We start from the raw sequence: 22,615 nt of genomic DNA, 5'->3' as shown, positions 1-22,615 counted from the left end.
AAACATTGCTGCTTTTCAATTCATTTAAGGATGCACCACACTTATTTTCGATCATTTTAAAAATGCCTTGTATTACAGCTCTGACCTAATTCTTGTTTCTTTGTCAGGAGGTATTGAATGACATCCGGAGTGTTTGGAATGCTCACCGTATAAGGCCCTCAAAGAATAACAACGTGCCCTGTGGAATACCTGATGTCATGTACATGGCCCCTCACCTTTGGGGTGCAGAAGACTGTCTCGTTCCACTGACAGAAGATTTGACCTTGTGTAAAAATAGCTGCACTTTTGTTAGTTCAGTCCCATGTGATGTGCAAGTGTTTGATTTGTGCACAATAATAATGGAGGAATCAAGCTTGGAATTCCCATATACCATGTCCCAGGCCCTTGATTTATATTTTCATCTCAGGGATACAGTTCGTTCACAGTTATTTGAGTCTACTTAAATGGACACAAACATACAAATGTAGTACATTTTGTACTTCAGTACGTATTCCTACAGCTTAATGTACTTATTATTAAGTAATTGTTTTTCTCCAGTGTGTAGTTATCTTGTCTTTGTATCAAAATTATCAGAAAAGACTGTTTAACATAATTTTCATTTTATCCATGTCAGTAAATGAACTCATCATGAAGTGTTGCTTTTTCTTGGTAGCTACAAAGCGTGGAGTATTAAACTAAAATATGATACAGGTTAGAAAAAAATAAATCCTTTTGGGATTGAGTTAAACTTATCACACTGTTAAAGCATCAAAAGTTGTTCATAATAGTTTTTGGTACCAAAAATGTGTTCATTTTTAACAAAAACAAGAGCACCTTGGATAACAACCACATAGACTGGCAATATATCTAATGTTGTGATCAATTAGACAAGAAGACCAAGTAGGCTAAAGTGTAGAATCATAGTTGTGTCACCAATGCTCCAAATGTTTCTTGAGCCTATAATTTTGTTATTGTGGAATAGATTAAAGCAATCCCATGTTTGATAAAGAACGGCTTCTTTTCTTAAAAATCACAGCACGTGTATGACATTATAGAATGAGTAGTTAAATAACTTTCAGCGGTGTCATTAGACTTGTTCATGTTTAAAGATGTATAGAATGTAACAGAGAGGACAAAGTTTTGTACAAATGAGAATGGTTTACTGGTGTCTTTCAAAATACACCATACTCAAAAACAGGTTGTATTTTGCATATAATAACAGGATAAAATAACAGTTATTTCTAAAATGTTATACAAACCTCTTTACAATGTAACCAATCTCTGTAATTGACAACTTTTCTTCTAAACCCAGTAGTAGGGTGGCCCTGAGAGGCCAAACGGACTGCAACTTCAGAAAACACTTGCAAAAAGAAAAATGCTGCAAAAAGGAAAACGCTGCAAAAAGAAAGACGCTACACTGCAACTTCAAGAAAAAAGCTGCACTGCAAAAAGAAAAACGCTACAAAAAGAAAGACGCTGCACTGCAACTTCAAGAAAAACGCTGCACTGCAAAAAGAAAAATGCTGCAAAAAGAAAAACGCTGCAAAAAGAAAAGCGCTGCAAAAGCACGCAAAGCACAACGGAAATAGGAAAAAAGACAACGGAAATGTTCCTGGGGAGACAATAACCCGACGGACCAGTTGCACGAACCAAAACATGCTAACCAGTGCGCTAGGACTGGGACACACTTCAAAGAAGTGGAGGAGAGGTAAATGTGTTGTAATCTCATGATTCTAATAATACTACAGATATCTGGAATATATATTCAAAGATAATTCTAACAAAGATAATGTTTAATGTAGCCTTAGAAATGAAGCTTTTTGAAACTCGAGAACAAATACTAACAAGTCAAAGTCATTAAGGAATATTGCAGTTAATGTGTTCAGGTTTTAATTTGGCATTGTCTTCATCAGGCAATGTATTGTCCATATTGTGGAATCCAGCTAGTGGGGCAAATTGGAGTTTTTTGTGGGTCCTGTGGAACTAACATTCAAGTTTTAGCACCTTTTATAGAGAATGGTAAGCACTTCACTTTCCTATAAGTTCTAGTATTTATTGCTCACCTTTTAATTGCTTCATAATGACTTATATACACCACAGTAGCTCTAGTAGTGCGTGTTAAACTTTTTTTGGGGGGGGGGGGGGGGATTATTATTCATGTGCCATTCCAAAGTACTATATTCATTTCCTTATTCTAAGGTTTTTGTATTGTTAAAGACTCTGTATGCAAAGATAAATCAGAATTCCAAAAACGCAAAGGCTGTCATGCGCCGTGGTGCGCGGGCACGAAAGGATCCAGGCGCAGACTCCGAGCTAACAAAAAGACACTTTATTAAAACAACGAAAGGCGACCCGGGGAAAGTAGAGAGCAAAACAGAAACTAAAAATCCGGGGAAACAATGACACGAGGAAGCCGGGATCGGGACGGCGGGGGGATGCAATAGAAAGGGGAGATGATTACTAGGGAGCCAGGAAGCGGGGAGAACATATCAGGACTGAGTTAGAGTAGGGGCTTACGATAGAACGGAACCGTGGGAGCTCGGGAGGGAAGTGTGGCAGTCCGTGGGGGCAGGAAGTCCGTGGAATGGCGAGTGGGCCAGGTGAGCGCCGCGAGATCCAGTTGAGCCGGAGGACAGGCAGGTAGCAGACGCCGAGTAGAAATCTGGACAGAAGTAGGCAGGTTAAACAAAGTTCCAAGCAGAAGAGAATGCACACTTTTCGTGGAAGTCTGGTTACCACTGTGGGGATGACTACGGACTGGCGTGGAGCATCCGTCAGCGCCGGATTAAGTGGATCTCCGTGTAATCACTGGGATGGAGAGCAGGTGTGCTAGTGATGGCCCAGCCCGGGGGCGTGGCTGCCCGAGCATCACGCATTCCACAGACCATGACAAAGGCATGAACTGGTAGGTACTAAGAACTGTATTCTGGTTTAAGCCTGCCACCGGTTCTACGGCATAATTTTAAAAACTAGTTTATGACTTAATAGGGCATATGTACACAGTGACGAAATTCTTCTAACTTCTCTAATTTTGCTCATTTTGAGTTGTCAGCATAGAGGTCTTAATGAGAGTGATAAGTCCTGAATCCTGGTCCATGTTCTTTGAGCTTTTGCTGGCCTTTATTTAAGCACACATCAAGAAGATTAAATACTTGAGTCATGTTTATTGAGACTTGTTTCAGATGTGGTATTTTTTTTAAAAACACTTATTAAGTGCATTTGTGGATTCCTGCGGTCGTAATTATCTTTTCATGTTTTCTCTTCAACCTTAGGCCCAGTCTCAGTCACAGACATCATCAATAAGTATTTCTCTGAGGGCCATACATATGAAGTGATCCTGGATTTTCCTGAAAACAAGCATAATATTTGTATGAGTCTGAGAACATTAAAGAGGAGGCTAAAAGATGCTGGAATGACTAGAAGGACAGACTTTACTCCCACTGACATTGTCATTTCCACTGTTACACAAGAACTGAGAGGCTCAGGTCAGCTTCTGGGTTACAGATCCATGTGTCAGACACTGCGACAAAAGTATAATCTGAAAGTTAAAAGAAATGATGTAATGCACATACTCTCAAGACTAGATCCATATGGTGTTAAGCGTCGCTGTAAACGCAGGTTTGTTCGAAGAGGATATTTTTCAGAAGGACCAAATCAAGTGTGGCATGTGGATGGTTATAATAAGCTGAAGCCCTTTGGTGTTGCTATTAGTGCATGTGTCGATGGATTTTCAAGGAAAGTTATGTGGCTCAGCTGTGGCAGCTCAAATAATGACCCAGGTATCATTGCAAAATATTATATGGAGTGCTTGTCACGGTTTGGTCAACTTCCAGCATGCCTTCGTACAGACTGTGGCACAGAAAATGGCACAATGGCAGCCATTCACTGTGCTTTAAGATCAGACCATGGAGATGAACTTGCAGGAGCCCACAGTCATATGTATGGTACCTCAACTACAAATCAACGGATTGAAAGTTGGTGGTCTTCGTTCAGAAAGCAAAGGTACATGGCTTTTAAAATATATTCTGAAACTAAAATTGAATGGTTCTGAAGGTGTTTCGTGGTCAGCGATATACTTTTTTTTGTGGGTGGGGTTTTATACTCAAATATTAAATTACAGTCACAAACAAACAAAGAAAAACATAGTCACCTACACATTTTTCTCATGTGATGCACAACTGCTTCAAAAAATATAATAAATGGTTTGGTATACCAGTGACATTTGTTTGTATTAAAACAACACACTCAAAAAGAAACTCCTACTCAGACATTCCACAAAAGTCCTAAAAAGGAACTATAAAAAACAACAAACAAACTGACATTCAACATTTTAATAAATTATTATGAATTATGAAGATTGATGTATTTAAAATTGAGTAAAATTTATTCAAATTTGTGTGCCTACGTAGTACCAAACTAACATCTAGATCAAATAGTTTACCTGTAGGGAGTCATATAAATAAAAGAACAAGGGTTTCTTCAAATTTGAGAACTGTAATATGAGTAATATAAGAACATTGATCCAACATGACAGAAATTTGTTAGAGGAGGTCATTCGTTTCAGACATTTCTTCGACTTTGTGTGCCAAAAAAAAAATACTGATGTTTTCACTAGCTTTTGGATTTCTGTGTGGTATCTAACAAGTGATAACAGCTTCAGTGTTCATGTAGAAACAAAATAGTACATTTATATGGACAGACCTGTATATTACAACTTTTCTTAAGTTCAACTGCCAAATGCAGGAATAACAGAAGGATTAATCATTTTGTTAAATTTTGTTATTTGTGTGAAGTTGCTTTTTTCTTCCTGCAGTGCATTGATGAAACACTTCAGAACATGTGAATAAGCTTTTCTTTGAACGAAATTGCACACATTTCAATATTCTTAAGATTACGACTATTTTTTTAAAGAGGACAATTACATTGAATTACTTGTGTTATTAAATTTTATATGCCTTGTCATTCCACCATTAGAACTCAGTTCTGGATTGAACTCTTCAGTGACCTGAGGGAGAGGCATCTTTTCAACGGCAGTCATGAACATAAATGCCTTCTACGATATGTCTTCCTCAATGTCTTGCAAAAAGAGCTTGACGAGTACAGAGATCTCTGGAACACTCACACCATCCGACCTGTGCGCCAATCTTGTTGTCCATCTGGTAAACCAGAAGCCATGTATCACCTGCCTCATAGGTATGTATTTAGTCCATGTATTTTATTTCATAGTTTTACTAAAATTTTTCTTCCTCAGTATAGTGTATTGTATGTGCAGGATACCTGTCCAGCTTGCTGTTATTAAACCTTTTGTTCATTTATAAAATGGTTCAGGAACAGTCCATCCATTATGTGCACTCTTTTCTTTCTTGACCTAACCACTTGAGTTAAGTAAGCAGTATGTCATTTAGGTTTAACAATTTTCCCTAACTGTTACTCACAGCAGGTATTACACACACTTTAGCAATTGAATAGTGTATTTTGTTGTTTTCACCTTTTTGCTGAATAGAAATTAAAGCTGCCACTTGTGTTTTGCCATTAGTTCTGTTCTCTGACTTCATGCACATACTTTTTATTTTTATATTTTTTTCCAAAAAAAAAAAAAATGTTAGACAATCATATTTTAACTTTGGATCACATCTTGGCTAAAAATGACAAATGTAGATATATGCATAATTAAGATTCTTTAAAATCACAATTTCCAGAACTGACTTTTAATTATAAGATTGACTTTGCGCTTTTGCTGTAACCTTGAAGGATAGTACCTGGAGAAGTGACTGAATTTGTTCATTTTTCTGACTGACCTAAGGTATGGTGGAAGAGAGTGTGGATTCCAAGTGCCTCAAGACATCCTGCACCAGTTTGATGACATTCTACCTGCTCAGTACAGTCTATGTGGGGACGACAATCTCCAGGTTCATTTCACAAACTTGGAAAGACAGAGTGAGCTCCCTCGACCAGTCAACTGGACTACTGCAGTTGAAAATTATATAACACTCAAAAATATGACTGGACTTTAGAAGTCAATGTAAAATCATCTGCTAGATGTGGGTACAATTACCACTGACACTAATTGTCACAAACCAACTTTAATGAGTATTGAAAAAAATAGTACCATAGTTTTTATATAAATAGTTTCACTACCGTCAACTTTTCAGTGTGTACGCTTTCGACCTGAAGAAATCAAAAGACCATACTGTACAAAATAACTTGTTCCTTTTAATTAGGTGTTGTAACAAACACGTTGATTAATTTGGAGATCTGTTTTACAAACAAAGGTTTACAAAAGCATTCAGTGAGACCTGTATTCATGTGGGTTTTTCCTATTTCTTTTTTTAACTCCAAGAACAACTTGCATATCTTACAAAAAAATGTAATCAAACACAGAAGTGTTTGATTAAATAAAGCCTTTTAACTGAATTTATCAGATTTTTTCCCCTGTGTTTTTATACTAGCGTGTCTCAGTACATTAGAATACTTCAGAAATGTTTTATTTTGTTACATTGGCAATTTCTTAACACAGTGAAATATGTCTAACTTGTTCAACTGTCCCACTATGATACTATGCTTTTGAAATTCCAAAACCTGATTGAACTTTCTGCGATGCATTAAACTTTATGTGATTTACACAAATTATTATAAATTATTAGAAACAAAATTTTCAGATTTTAAAATCACAAACTTCGAATGTTTGCTAAAACCATAAATGTGGCTTAAAAGCAAAAGGACTTGGACCTTAGGGAAGCCCAAACCCAGGAGAGTTCTGGATGCCATAATCTATGGCTTCTTGGAAGTCCTCATAACTGTGTAGCACTGGGATTTTGATAGTATTTGCACAGACATCTACTACAGGGAAGCGTGAAGTGGTCTGGAAAAGAAGTTGTGGCTTTGGCTGAATTGCTGCAGGAGGAATTTCTCTCAGTCCAGTTGCAAACATAAGGATGTCTTCAAGAGACAGACTTCCATTTCTCTCTGAAAATGTAAAGAGAATAAAAGTTATTTCTAATGATAATAAACAGGAAAAAGGTGCCATTACACTTTGCTGACATAAATGTACTCATTTCAACCTTTTCAACCAAATTTAATACCTTCTACAGAAAGCAGATAGTCTTGCCAGTAGCTTAGTACTCGTCTCCTCTTGACGCCTAGAGCTGCCAGGTGGACCAAATTGCACATGGAAGATGTTCTCAAGAAGATCAGCTGTCAGCCTGGTCTCAGTGTAGCACATGAATGAGAAGAAGAGTGAAGGATGCTGTTCCAGAGCGTTTAAAAAAATACATGACTACATGAGGGCACATCCTTTATCGATATGCCTGTAATACTCTGCCTATTGCCTTAATATTAAATAATTTTTTGAACAATAATTATTGAAAATATTTTGTCATGTCATTATACTGCCGCAAGTAGAGGTGGCATGGGCCGCGAAACTGAGACACAGGCATTAGAGCCTCTTAATGCTTGTTTTGTTTGGGTTTCCACCAGAGTGGAATTAACAAAAAATAGAGAGGGCATAGCCTAACATACGAAATAGGAAAATAATGATGTGTAATCTATTTATTTCAACAAAAAAACTGTATTCTGAATACCACCTATTTACACAGTAACTGTAACGGAATACAGTTACTCGTATTTTAAATACGTGACAGTGTTACATGTATTTCGTTACTCCCAAACACTGCAAACATATCTGTAGTATTATTAGAATCATGAGATTACAACACATTTACCTCTCCTCCACTTCTTTGAAGTGTGTCCCAGTCCTAGCGCACTGGTTAGCATGTTTTGGTTCGTGCAACTGGTCCGTCGGGTTATTGTCTCCCCAGGAACATTTCCGTTGTCTTTTTTCCTATTTCCGTTGTGCTTTGCGTGCTTTTGCAGCGCTTTTCTTTTTGCAGCGTTTTTTCTTTTTGCAGCATTTTTCTTTTTGCAGTGCAGCGTTTTTCTTGAAGTTGCAGTGCAGCGTCTTTCTTTTTGTAGCTTTTTTCTTTTTGCAGTGCAGCTTTTTTCTTGAAGTTGCAGTGCAGCGTCTTTCTTTTTGCAGCGTTTTCCTTTTTGCAGCATTTTTCTTTTTGCAAGTGTTTTCTGAAGTTGCAGTCCGTTTGGCCTCTCAGGGCCACCATACATTAGGAACATAAAGTTTCACATTCTTTTTTCTATTAAGATTTCTGCAAAAATCTGAAATACTTTAATATAGAACATGCTTAATCAGTTGGAATATGGTATTTGTAATGTGTTGTACTTATGTATGTATATACAGTAGACAGCACTCAGCAATCTTCCAGTTTGTAGAACTGTTACTGTATGCTATATTGGAAATATTTGTTACTCTTCCTGTAGTAAAAAAAGTATTAGAATGTTAAAATTAGTAATTTATTTTGGCACTAACCAGAAACACAGTAACAATGTGTGCAGCAGGAACAGATGCACTTCTATGTTTAGTGTACGGATTCCTACCAGGTGAAGCACTGAAAATGTTATTTATATATGTATATGTATTTTCAACTGGTGTTGTTTTGTGGTCTCATTCCCCAAGCAATTTGTTGCCTTATTTTGTCCCCAACACTCACTGCTGCTTCTGCAAAGTCAGAGTGCTAAGTGCTGTCTACTACAGGTAACTCCACTTCAAAAAACCTGAACATTCCCTTTAGCTTACTATTTTAATTGGGGGGAGAAACTAAGAAAGCAATTACTGACCAGATGAAAAGGCTGCACATTAAAAAGGCACAACGGGCTACACTGTTAAGAGAACCACCCAGTCTATTGAACATTCACATTCATTCCTTCATGTTACTGTTAACTACACCCGTGTTTCTATGAACTGTTAGGGTGGAAAACCTAAAACGTGTAGGGCAGAGTGCCTTGAGGACCAAGGTTGGGTAACACTGACCTACACCACATCCATCACCCACATAGAGCTTGCGAGAATGCTGTTAAATTCACTGCGAAAGTCTGGATAGCTGTGATAACCAAGGGGCAGCTTTAGTACACATCCACATGTGTGGGATTGTGGTCTGCGGAGGAAATCTGTAGTTTCTATGAACTCAATTAGTATGGCTTTATCCAACAGATTGGATCCTGTGCAGAACCGCAGGAAAAGCTGAAGATAATTGAAATCAATTTCTCCAATGTATCTTTTCGGGTAATGAGAAACTGTTGACTGGGCAGCTGTCATCTCCTCTGGAAAGATTAGAAGCTCCTTCACTGGTTTTACAGTCGGTTTTTTTTCTGCAATGAAATGATACAGTCCTTCTGGTGGGAGTAAACCAGCTACAGAACCCACAACGGGACGGCAGCACTTGATTACAAACATTGGGGCCTGAATAAGTACTTTGTGTCCTATCTGTGCCAAAACAGGGAGCAGTGTGTCCTTGGTAGGAACCTGCTTGCACTCATGTGCATCAAGTACTTCCAGCAATTCATCTGTATCCACTGAATTGAAGTCATCCAAAGCCTTCAGGAGAACAGATCGCTCTTCTTGTGAGACGTACAAAAGAAAGGAATCTTTTAAACAACTGGTTGTCGAGCCGTACAATATCTCCTCCAGAAAGGGTATTGCAAGCTTCACTGGGAAGTAACCAGCTTGTTTCCACCCTACAACAAACACTCTAGCTATAGCCTGCCATTCTTCACACTGAAAGTCATGCCGGATGAATGGGACTTTTACCTCAACTCCCAATGTGCAGCTGTCATAGAAATCCATCCAAAATTCTGTCAGGCAGTCCCGCAAAACACCACTTCCTTCCCCCTGTTCAAGCTCTCCATTTGGTAACAACATTTTGATATTGACCTCAGATGAAATAATGTTTGAGTCCTTAAAGGCACTGATCAAATCAGTAAGACAATGACCTCTTCTAACAGTCAGTATTACGGATCAAGATCGTGGTTCAGGGGGTGCTTGGTAAGGAATATTGGCCTCTCCTGTTAGCCCCGGTGAGAGAGACAATGTGTGACGAGGTGGATCAGACTCTTTTTCTGTAAACAGTGTTTCAGGGTTTAGTTCAACCACACTAATATCCACCCTGTTACCCCCACTAATAATAACAACTGCATCAGAATCTTCACTTTCACCTATATTTGGCAGACCATCCCATGGTAATGTGTCATTCAGTTCCAAATATCCACTTATGGAAGCTCCATCATTAATTACAAAGTTTGATGGTTCTGAATTTATGTTTTCCACCAACAGATCATCAGCGGCCTGATTAGGTTCATTGCCAGTGAGATCTACCACAGAGGGCTGGGTTATTGCATGATCGGCCTCTACGTCTTGGGGCTGCTGTTGTGTTTTCTTTCTGGTACACAGATAAAGTCGCAGAATTTTGACTTTACTTTGCTTATACAACTCATCAACTGTACTGGAAGCATCCACATGCATCTGTGAGCTCTCAATATGAGTTGAATAGTGTGAAAGACTTTTGGTTTTTTTTGAGGTGCCATTGGGGAAAAACAGATTTTCAGCCATAAGTTTGATATTTGACACTGTTTCATTTTTATCTACAGATAAATGCCTTGTTCCACCACCACTTACAGACTTCACCTGTTTGAACCCACCCTTCTCCTCATCAAAATCCATCCAGCCAACCTTAATTCGTCTCACTGTTCGTTTTGCATTTGTATTTTCTGCCCACTGAGACAATTTCTTTTTAGGAGGCATTCCCTCAGCTCCTGTCAGTCTTTGTCATAGCCTTGAGAGTATAGATTCTTTCCTGGATGGTGACGTCGCCAACTTTGGGGATGTACTTTGCCAGGTCATTGTCTGTCATTAAGGGAATGACAGTTTCATCAATCTGAAAAATATAAATAACAAATTAATAAAATTGTCAATATTAAAAAAAACAATGAATACATACAACTGCATATTTTAGAGTTGTTTTTTGCTATCTACTTTCGATAACAGATACTTTTGGTAATGTGGTACACATTTGTCCAACATAAAATGAACAAAAATTACTTTTTAAATTACTCTTTAAACATATCATGTCATTAATTAATGTCACTGATTAAACAAAAATATGAAATTCAATAAATTTTTTTAGAATGTGCATAGTAAATTGTGGATTGCGGCTCTCCGTTCAAAAACAAGCACACAGACACATGCACGCACACAGCAACAGCTGCAGTGGCTTACATTCTCATCTTCAAGTTTCTTGATCACATCTTCTTCAACTTTACGCTCTGTTAAGAATTCTCGCAGCCGAGTATCCATAGCTGACCTCTAAACCACATGAAAATGAAATTAGTATTTTTACACTCAGTTACAAATTTTATGTAGCAGATTTTTACATGATAGCCTACCTATAAAATCACTTTATCTATGGCAAATCAGAATTTGATAATGATTGTTTTATTACTTAGATATTATCTATGGTAATGAGGAATGGAGCGATTGTCTACTTGGAGTTTAAGTAGTAGCAGTATGAGCAATGACAACCTGCATCAATACAAAATCATTCCGATCACTGTATGCTTTATTAGTTCCCTTGGCAATGTGAGCTACTGTAACTGCAAGGCTTCATCCGGTGATGCATTGAAAGCTACGGCTCATTTAGCATGTATTACCTTAACAAGTGTGACTCACATGATGCTACTTTCAAAGGAGATGTTCAGCAAAATTTTAAGATGCTTTCCATCTAAAACTGTTATTATTGTCCAGACCAGATTAGTTGCACCAGCTAGTATGGTGATGTGGCCAGGGTAAAAGAGAGACACCTTCGTGACACAGAGAACTAAGGTTTTATGTTGAACATACCTCGTTTATTAGTAGCCTTCAGCCTTGCTCTACTTTGAAAGTGTGCTGCGGGGCCGCCGCACGTCCTACAGTTAAAAATGAGTTTACGGCTACATATTAGCACAACAAAACAACGTGTAGTAACAACATGAGGATACAACATTTGAAACGTCAGCAGATACCATTTATTTTATTTATTTATTTTTTTTATTTATTTATTTTTTTTAAACGGATTTACTTTACCAAATTGACCATCCCAGCCTTGCCATAATGGTCCATTTGATTCACCTTTTATTGTTTATTTTATTTTCACTTACTGAATACGGGACAGACTTGACTGGGGGAAAGAAGGGGAGAAAGAAAGAGGGAAAGAGAAACAGCTGAGAAGAGGGACGGGGGAGAAGGGCAAAAACCAAAAACCAACAGAATGAGCAGAAAAAGAAAAAAAAGAAGAAAAAAGGAAAAAAAAAATGCATATATCAATCACCTGGGTCACCTGCTGAGAAAGAAAAAAGAAAACAAGCAGAAGAGAACAAGAGTAATAGAATAAACAACATCACAATGATATATGGGAATATGACAGTAAATACTAAATATTAAACATTATTGTGCAGCACATAAGATCAACAGAACACAGTGTGCTTTGAGGTAGGAGCCAAGAAGGGTGTAGTTTGTGGGTGTGATCACCCGTGTGTACACCTGTGAGCATGGACGTGTTTGTTTTTTGTTTTTTAAAAGGTTCCTTCATGTAATGATCTGCTAGAGGGTGTGGGGGGGCCACAGCCCCGTCCTCCAGGGCATGAAGCAGGTATGCAGGAGATCAAAACTCCAGACATCCAGAGGCCCCCAGAACACAAGATACCATTTAGAACATAGTAACAATATAAGTCTGAATAAATAACTGCCGAATTGCGGGATAACAATATGAAATAAATGTAAAATATAATACACTCACCTTAAGGACATCACCAACAGCAAGGACTCCGTACTATGGCTGACGCAGGTTCTAGTGAATGTGCCCTGGGATGATATATATATATATCATCAAGTGTTTCGTGGCCACAAATAAGTATTTCGTGGCCACAAATAAGTATTTCGTGGGCACGTTATACCTATTTCGTGGCCACAAATAAGTATTTCGTGGGCACGTTATACCTATTTCGTGGCCTCAAAATGATATTTCGTGGCCACAACTTATTTATTTTTTGGACCATGTCATCAGAGGGGCTCCGTAGAGTACTTACCAAGGTTAGAAACAAAGAACAGTTATGCTTTATTAATGTTCGCTAATTACAATGTTCCACATTTCCTTGCTTTTTAAGTAATTTTTTGGCTTTTCAGAGTTTTTGTTTTTTATTTTTTTAGCAGTAATGTTTCTGCCTATTTATTTCAGCCCATGAAATCGAATGCAGATCTTCCTGATGTGAGATTTACATAAATGTAAGTAATTTTGTTTGTCATTGTCATTAATGTTGTTGCTGTTGTTGTTTTTGTGCAGTTTGCAATCATATAAACCTAGCAAGCATCAGTCAGCACAGTGACTAACCTAAACAGATTCTTGCTTTATTCACATATATTATATGTAATTATATATACCTACACATTGTAACTAGGGTTGCAGCCACTTGGCCCCACCCAATTGTTGTGACAGCCCTGATTGTACTTATACACTGCATCTGAACAGGGAACAGTCTGCCACATTAATGTATTTTTAAGTGACTTGTCTGTAATACATGACTTTGTTTCTTACAGATGTCAAAGTCTCAACCTCATGCTGCCCTCTCCCATCCTCCTAAAGTAAGTATTTGTTATTGTAGTTTTTTATGCAGTGTCTGTGTCACACGCTAATCATAATTATTGAAATAATAATTGTTTTCTAACAGATTTTCCAAAACACTAGTTATGTTTGTTGTCATTCAGACCAATACTACTGCTTAGACATTGCTTAGTGGTCATGCATGTTTGACAAGCTCGTTATGATACCAAAACAGTAGGCCTGTCACAATAATCGATATATCGACTTAACACACAATACATGTACATGACCTCAATAATTGTTGATGATGTAATTTATCTGCCATTATATTTACAAAAATAAAATATAATGACAACAAAACAATAACATTAAATAACATTGTTTTCTATTTATTAGAAAATTTACTATTTAGTCAAGTATTTCAGGTATCTAATATTTTGCTTCATAATTTCAATGATCTACATACTTTAAGAATTAGATGTTGGTTTGTCAATTGAAAGTGTGTAGATCTTGCATTATTATGGTGTTATATTATGATTATACATTCAAAGACATAAAATGGTCTTAAAATGACAATGACATAACTTGTCGCAATTGTTTATGGGGCAATATACCGACCAACAAAAAGTCGTTATCGTAAAAGGCCTTCAAAATAGACAGTTTTATGATTGATAAATTCAAAAAATAAATACATTTAATTTCTCTGAGATTCTCTAATATTCAGTTACAGTTCACAACACAGCTACCTGTACATGCAGTATTATACTGTAAATATAAATATCTGCATTTAGCATCCCACTAGAAGAGTCACAGTTACTGCCTCTTTTTTTTTTTTTTTTTTTTTTTTTTTACAAATACCTGTACTATTACTAACACATTTACTGTTTTACTTTTAGCCTGTGGATACAAATGCAGATTTCCTTAATGTAAGTTGTGCATTTTAATTACATCATGTTATTTTTATTATTATTTATTTATTTATTTTATTTTACATTCAAATATTTCAAGCTTCTTGGTTAAAGAAGCTTGATTGCTAGTAGGTAAAGAATAGTTCACCTATAATTGATATTCCCAATTAATTTCTCACCTCTGATTGAATGCCTTTGTTTGTTTGCCTTTTTTGACTATAACAAAACATTTTTGCAGGATATATATGGTGAATTTATATGCATAGATACAGTCGTAGTGCTTGACACATGCACACAGCAGTAGATGTACTAAAAAGAAAATAATTACAATCATGATGTTGATTGCTGATGTCAGTATATATATTTTAGAGGAATGTTTTGTTTTTCACCCAAAATGAACTATATTGCTTCAGAAGAGATTTATTACCCTACCGGACTCTTATATATTGTTCTGTTTTTTTGTTTGTTTTTGTTATTTTCAGGTTCAATGGTGTGTGTTCTTCTAATGGCCGCCTTCCCACTGGAGGTTTTGAGCCACAGCAATTTAAAAGGTAAACAGCTTTGAAAGTCAGTTTAAATGGTTAGCTAATAGTACTCTAAAAAGCCTACAACTCTGTCACCAGTTTCTTTACCAAAAAGTACCCATAAAAGTATCTCTCAATAGCATATCATTGTAGTTCAAATGTTTAGTTGTACAAATATCAAATTTTTGGAAATCTAAAACTAGTCAAACACTCAAATGTTCATGGTTTTTATAGGAGGACAGAGCAAAACGGACATCGGCGCAGAATGAAGAACTGCCCTGTTTTATTGATTTTAAAATATATAAATATATTTTAAAATGTATTTTAGCACATATATTTTTTGGCCAATTTTTGTATATTTTGAAATATATTTCAAAATGTATTTTAAAATATATTTTTTTACCGTATGGGTTCCGGTGAGTTGACTAACTGCGCTAGCATAGCAAGCTAATCGTTAGCTAATCATTAGCTTAGTATAATGTAAATTTCATGTATTCCTTTTAAGTGCTGTATTATCTTTTTATTTCTTCCCTTGTGAATGTTTTAAACCAATCGGAAATATTTCTTTGGAAGCTAGTAGGTAAGTTTTATTTATTGTAATGAGATGATAAATATGAGCAGTCTTTGGCTAAATAGTACTGCGACCACGTTTTGCACTTTCCTCGTGCATCAGTAATGTACATTCTCTCAATTCATTGGATTGATGTGACTGCTGTTCACAAAATATGAGATTTGAGTTAAATTTGTATGATGTGGTAATTGTTTTAAGGTTCTTTGATTAATTTTATTATTAATTGCATTAATTCGTTATATACAAAGAGTGAGAGACATTTGATCACTAGTGTTGATTAAGTTGTTATATGATATTCATGTAAAATATGTTCATTGCCCTGTGCAGGTTGGTTTTTTTGTTGGAGTCTAAAGTTGCGAGCCAGGATGCCGGATCCCCAGCTGCGATGCAGGAAAGATTTCCAGCCTACTTAGAAGTGACAACTGCGTTACTTCTTGACAGATAAGCTTATGAGATCTCAGAACAATACACTACCTGGGTAGTACTACTAACATTAACACTATACACACACACTCACACACCTGAACTGAAAAGACTGAAAAGAACTCTGAACACTGAACTCTGAACTCTAAAACTGAATACACAGACTGACAAATATCGACAACTGGAACTGTTGTGAACTGTTGAATGACTGTTTTTCGTTTTGTTTTGAATAAATGTTGACTGTTCTTTTAGCTGTGTGTCATTCGCTCCTTAGTCGATTCCTAGAGAACATAAGCCCAAGATCCTAACTTTCTCTACATTCAGTAGTGGTAAAGTATCGTGTGTTACATAAAGAGGTCCAGACGCTTTTCTTTGCAAGCTCCTTTGATCTTCTTCACATTCCAACCACACTTAAAATTAAGAGTGTATAACCTGCACAGCCACTATCGCAGTGGCCTGTTCTCAGAACTTCTGTTTTGTCTGTGTCTTTCACCTACGTTCTCTGGCCTCTGGTCTAGGCTGTAAAGTTTGTCAATTTTGTTTGTCTCTCTTTGTTATCCTGCCTACAGCATTTGCTTCCAGTGAACTGCCAAAAATGGATAAAACTTAAAGGGTTAGGGTTACAGGATCACAGAAACTGTTTTTTATCAATCTCCAATGGAAACCTAAAAAAAACACTATTCGTTTCGGCAGCAAAAATATATAGTGTAACAGTTTGGAAATAGATATCAAAGAAGCCGTACTACAAAATAAGTCAGCACTCCAGAACACTGATATTGTGGGGTACGTTCAGTGAAGAACAGAGCTGCGTCTATGTTCAGATAGACCCTTGTGGACAAAGGTAACTCCAAGAAAGCTGGTAGTCCTGGAAGTCCAATGGCAGGAGATCTGCTAAGATGGTCTCAAAAGGCCTACAGCGACAGTGAATGAAATGGGAGAAGATCAAAAAAGCAAAACTCAACTCCTAAATATGATAAAATAATACAAATAATACGTTAACATCAAAATCTGAGCTTTAAAATGTTTGAAACACAGGCAATGACCAAGTGTCACCCTAGCCTAATCAATAAAACAGAGCTGTGGCGTATGGCTCTTTTTGGAACAGCTGAAAACCATGTCATGTCATTCTGAATTTTTTACCCATGAGTAAGTAGTTAAAGAGCTTCTACTTGTCTGACAGTAAACAAAAGTTGTCACACATTCAAGTGCTTTAGTGTGGAAATGTTAAGAAACAAGAACAAAATGTGTTTTTTATTTTTCATAACTGTTGTGTTCTGGGATGTGCACTGTGAGGATTCATGACAGATCCCAAATGGCCATGGAAATGGAAACACTTTTACTAGTTTTGCTCCATCGCCTTTGTGTGCAAAAAGCATTGACACTGATTGAAAGAGTTACTCTGATATTACCATTGTCTTACTAATGCAGGTTCATATAAAAAGCACCTTCATTATTATGAAGGAATTTTTTTGCCATGTTTAATGTAACATGTCTACAGAAGAAGACTTTCTTTGATAATTTTTGGACAGTAGCTTAGTTGAACAGAACAGCTACCAGGGAGGAGGCAGCACACCTCCAAGCCCTCACACTGTGTCGTCTTGATGCATGCTCAATCATCCAGGTAAGTAAATCTCCAAAAGTTGATTCTGTTCATCTGGACGTAGCATTTTGTGGGAGAAAAGTTTCGTCACTCATCCAAGTGGCTTCTTCAGTCTCAGCTGACTGCAGGTTTCCCTAAACTTATAAACAGTACATTGCATAATGACTGATACCAGCCCAGTGAAGGAACAATGGGCTGGGAGGTCAGTTCCTTAATCTGGTTTCTACCAGCCTGGGACGCACTGACAGAGGCGAGGCTGCCGGACACTGGCGCCACCAGGCCCTCTGACCACCACCATTAGGCAACGGGTGAAGTGTCTTGCCCAAGGACACAACGACCGAGACTGTCCAAGCCGGGGCTCGAACCGGCAACCTTCCGATTACAAGGCGAACTCCCAACTCTTTCGTCACTCATCCATGATCACCCACATTTGTTACTGTGGGCGATCGTGGATGATTGATGAAACGTTTCTCCCACAAAACGCTACATTCAGATGAACAGAATCACCTTTTGGAGGCTCACACTGTGTCATGCTTAGGGATTAGTGATGTGTCGGTCGTGAACGAAACGGCTCCTAGAGCCAACTCTTTGAAGTGAGTCGGCTCTATATACCACTGTATATATTTATATATAAACATATATAAATAAAACCACGGGTTTTTTTTTTTTACATTAGTAATTCCTTTTGTGCATAATTTTATATTGTTGTTAATAATAAATGAATTAAAGCAACAAAACAACCTGAAGAGCCGAAAGTGCCGGATCTTTTTAGTGAGCCGAGCTGAAAGAGCCAGTTCTCTAAAAAGAGCTGGAAATCCCATCACTATTAACCCTTTAAGACCTACCATAGAACCAAGTCCGCCAGAGCTACATGAAACATAAGAACATCATGGAGGCATCAGCTGTTGATGTTGTGCAGCTGGATGGAACCAAGTCAAAGGAGGCGCTGTTCAACTTTGTCTATGGCGACATCCTGAATAACATCCAGAAGTCTCTCTAACAAAAATCATCTGTTTTTACATGGTGTGGTGCCAGTTTTGGGAGCATTTCAAGTTGCTATACATCAATACAACAATTATAGCCCAGATTTTAATAATACGTATTCATTAGGTGCATAGTAATTACATAAATTGCAAAAAAGTGCAATAAACTACAAAAAAATTGAAAATCGTTTTTGCTTTTTTAACATATATTTCTAGTTAGAGAAATTTAAGAGGCTTATCCCTCAAAACTGTAAATACAAAAAAGTTGCACAAAATAGTTTCCTACCACAGGAAATTTATTTTGAGTGTCTTCATAGTTTTATTTTTGAAATACACCAATTTTTATATACTGCAGGAAAAACGAAAATAAATATTATATTGCAAATTTGCAAAAAAGCAGCATATGCATCAAAATAAACTATTTCCAGCAGTGCAATATGAGTCCTAAGCATCCCAGAAACGACACAGAAAGTCGTAAAGTCAAAGATAACTTTTAAAAACACCAGTATAGGCCCTGAGGCCCTGATGAAAAAAAAAACTACATTTCCGCGAAAATGACGTCACTTCCGGTTTCTGGCAGGTAATGGCGGACATGCAAAAGTTTGCGCTGACGTCTATTCCAACGTAGGAAGTGTTATGAAAGCGTGTTTCTGGAATATTATGTTTTTGTTGCTGCAAGTGCTTTTTATGCAGTTTTTGCAAAGCTATATGTGGAAGGAAACTGTGACCTAGGACAAGCTGATGGCGTAAGATGTAAGTGCAACTCCTCCAGTTTCATATGAAAAAAAAATTATTGCGCTAGCTTACGTGGTTGCAGAGCTACCGGGATTTAAAAATAGTTACGCAAAACAGAGCGTGCCCGCTCCGACCGGCTTTAAAGGGTTAAGGATGGAAAGTGATAAGAATTTAGCAATTCCAATGCTGTTATCATTATCACTTTTCAAATTGATTCCTTTGACTCATCTGTTTTCTCCTGAATTCTCAGTGGGTTCTGTGGATCAGGGAAATTATTTTACTGCTATTGGTAAATAATCATCATCATTACTATTGCATTAATAATATAATCGGCAGCATTGATATTGCATTCAGATGTTTAAACAGTGTGTGTGTCTTTCAGAAAGACTAAGTTGCAGGCAGGAGTTGACAGGAAGTTGCAGAGAGTTTGCAGAAGTGAAAGCAGAGTCTAAGTTATTCTGAGGTTAGACGAGGCTATTTGAATTACTAGGTTATTCAAATTGTCTGTTATACTTTTATATTCTTTTATTAAGCTTTTAGTAGAGGTTCTTGATTAAAACATTTATTCAACATAGTACATATAGTTTCAGTTAGGTTATTGTATCTAAGGATGAGCCTCGGTTCTGGTGAAAGGTCAGAAGTGCAACGGGTGAATTGAGAGAGCATTTGAGGACGACACACACACACACACACACACACACACACTCAGTTAGAGAGAATCATTTATAGGTGAGAAATTGGTCATGTTTGTCTCTGGAAAGAGGAACAGCATCTGGCAGGATGTGGGGCTCGTGTTCCAGATGAGATAGAAGACAATGTTCTTTTAAACCGTGTTAAAAGTCATTGTGGTTTTGATTTGACGTATGTATATATTCTGTCTGTGACGTATGAAGGGGCGTCATTAATTCAAACCCTGATGCTATAAAAATCTGTGTATGCTTTGATTAAGTCGAAGATCAATCCCTGTCTGCGTACAGACTGGTCTTCCCACGTGTGTATTCATTAAAATCAATTGTTTGACCAAGCTCTTCTGGACCAATGGTTGTTTGTACTCTCTTTATGAGTGTCACATTGGAAGGATGTCCAAGGGAAGGAGACAAACCGAGAAAAACCTTACTGCCGAGAGTTGTGCTAACACTGGCGCAGCAGAGGATGCTAGTGCAGCCCTGAACCCGGCGCTTGTCGCCCTGCTCAAATAGCACAGAACAGCCATAGCCGCAGCCATAGCCTACATCGGATGTAAGCTGGACAAGATTCAAGCGGAAGTTGCAAATCAAGAACTACGTATTGCTGAGCTTGAAGCGAACGCAGCGGATGTTGTTCAGCGTTTGGCAGCGCTCGAAACTAAGTATAATTCACTACAGGAGGAAAACAAACTTTTCAAAACTAAACTTTCCGAGCTGGAGAGTAGAAGCAGAAGGTAGAACATCCGTCTGGTGGGTTTGCCAGAATCAGTGGAGCCGGGTCCACGGCCAACTGAGTTCTTTTTCCGGCTGCTGGTGGAGATCTTCGGCGCACAAACTTTGCCACCCCCCCCCCCCCCCCCCCCACGCCCCATCCCCAGAGCTTGACAGAGCCTACCGTAGCCTTATGCCCAAACCGGGCCCTGATGGGAGGCCGCACTCAGTCATTATCCGCTTCCACTGCTTCCAGATTAAGGAGCTGCTGATGAGGGAAGCATGGAGACGCTGAGGGACGTTGGAGTACTGCGGACATAAACTCCAGTTTTATGAGGATTACAACGCCGACATCCAGAAGCAGCGAGCCCAGCATAAGGATGTTATGGCCGAGTTATACCGGAGAGGCCTCCGTCCTTCCCTCCTCTTCCCCGCCAGGCTCCGCATTATTCTTCCAGATGGGAAAATCCGGCGATTGGAGTCAGTTGAGGAGGCCTCTCACTTCATTCAAACCATGGAAGAAAACCAAAGCTCTCCATCCTGAGTTGGACACTGTAGCCCGTTAGAGCACTCACCCTAATTTACAACTATAACGGGTCAGACTAGCCTAAGTGGCGTCCTCGTTCTGACTGACGCTATACAGCCGCGCTGTTGGCATAGCAATGTGTTCTTTGCTGTTCATTTTAAGGTAAAACTGGTTCGTTGTTTGGCTGAATTGTTTTTGTTCTTTCTTCTTTCTCTTCTCCGTGTCCTGAAAACTGAGACCCTGGCTCGAGTTTAGTGGCTAATGTTCAAGGGTGCAGGTATGATGCTAGTGGTTCGGGGAGTTCTTGATTAATATGGGAAGAAAGCAGGGGCTCACGCGGTTTCTTTTTAATGCAATCTGCTGGGGTGATATTGGTGGGTGGTATTGTTTTAGTTTTTTTTTACACAGTGATATGTTATTGTATTGCATTTTCTTTCTGGGGTGGGGTTGGTTGTCATGTTTTTTGTTGTTGTTTCCCTACCCTCCCTACCCTCCTTGGGCAACTCTGCACATAAAAATGTGGGACTTCCTTGATGAGTGGTAACCTTACCTTTGTTAGCTGGAATGTGAGGGGGTTGAACCACCCAATAAAGCGAAAGAGAGTCTTATCACGCCTGAAGCAATTTAAGCCCGAGGTAGTTTTTTTGCAAGAGACTCACTTGCAGGATTCGGATCACTCACACTTGGCAAAATGTTGGTCAGGACAGTTGTTTCACTCTAATTTTAAAGCAAAGGCTAGGGGTACAGTTATTCTTATCGATCGGAACATCCCATTTGTTCCATCTACTGTTGTGTCAGACAAAAATGGACGGTTTATAATAGTGTCTGGCAAACTCTGCGACAGGTCTGTGACTTTGGCCAATCTTTATGCACCCAATTTTGATTATGTGCAATTTTTTCAACGCCTGTTTTCACACCTCCCAGACTTAAATACTCACTCATTGATTCTTGGGGGCGATTTTAATCTTTATTTGGATGCGGTTTTAGATCGCTCATCCCCCAAACCTGCTACTCTTAATAAATCTGCAACTTATATCAAGTTTTTTCTGGAAGATTGTAGTCTCACGGATCCCTGGCGGTTTTAGGGAATACTGGTAGACATTATTCTTTCTTCTCACATGTACACCACACCTACACTAAATAGATTATTTTTTATTGACAATTTGCTAATTAATAGTATTAGATCCTGCAGCTATGAAAGTATTACTGTCTCTGATCATGCCCCCCTTGTGCTCAAAATAGCTTTTCAGGGCTGCGACTCTGTGAGAAAGCTCTGGAGATTGGATCCATTGCTGCTCACGGATGAACAATTTGTTTCTAACATCTCTTCTAAAGTTAAAAATTTTCTTAACGAGAATAGAAAACCTGGTATACCAAACAGGACGGTGTGGGAGGCTCTGAAGGCATTTCTGAGAGGAGAAATCATCTCAGTGGCAGCATTTAAAAGACAGTGTGCACAGCGGGAACAGAGGCTTATTTCAGACCAGATTT

At 38.2% G+C, this 22,615-nt stretch overlaps 1 long non-coding RNA gene and 1 pseudogene across 2 annotated transcripts; one reads left to right on the top strand and one right to left on the bottom strand.

Annotated features, from left to right (window-relative positions):
- Nucleotides 1-1,540: 1,540 nt before the first annotated feature.
- Nucleotides 1,541-6,245, top strand: LOC147337468 (uncharacterized). Of its 2 annotated transcripts, XR_015124796.1 has the most exons (4): nucleotides 1,541-1,687; nucleotides 1,893-1,998; nucleotides 4,954-5,172; nucleotides 5,783-6,245. It is a non-coding gene; the product is annotated as an uncharacterized LOC147337468 (long non-coding RNA). The 2 variants fall into 2 exon arrangements; XR_015124795.1 differs by lacking the exons at nucleotides 1,541-1,687; nucleotides 1,893-1,998 and adding an exon at nucleotides 3,666-3,981.
- A 2,489-nt stretch (nucleotides 6,246-8,734) lies between these two features.
- On the bottom strand, nucleotides 8,735-10,546 carry LOC147337467 (uncharacterized; annotated as a pseudogene).
- Between the last annotated feature and the right edge of the window lie 12,069 nt (nucleotides 10,547-22,615).

Source organism: Aulonocara sp. 'chitande type north' Nkhata Bay, linkage group LG2 (genome assembly GCF_057382095.1).
Source record: "Aulonocara sp. 'chitande type north' Nkhata Bay isolate Kocher_YH1m ecotype deep benthic linkage group LG2, A_spYH_male_GT1.1, whole genome shotgun sequence".
NCBI lineage: Eukaryota > Metazoa > Chordata > Actinopteri > Cichliformes > Cichlidae > Aulonocara > Aulonocara sp. 'chitande type north' Nkhata Bay.
Note: the sequence above shows the minus strand (reverse complement) of the source record. Positions and strands in the feature narration are given on the sequence as shown.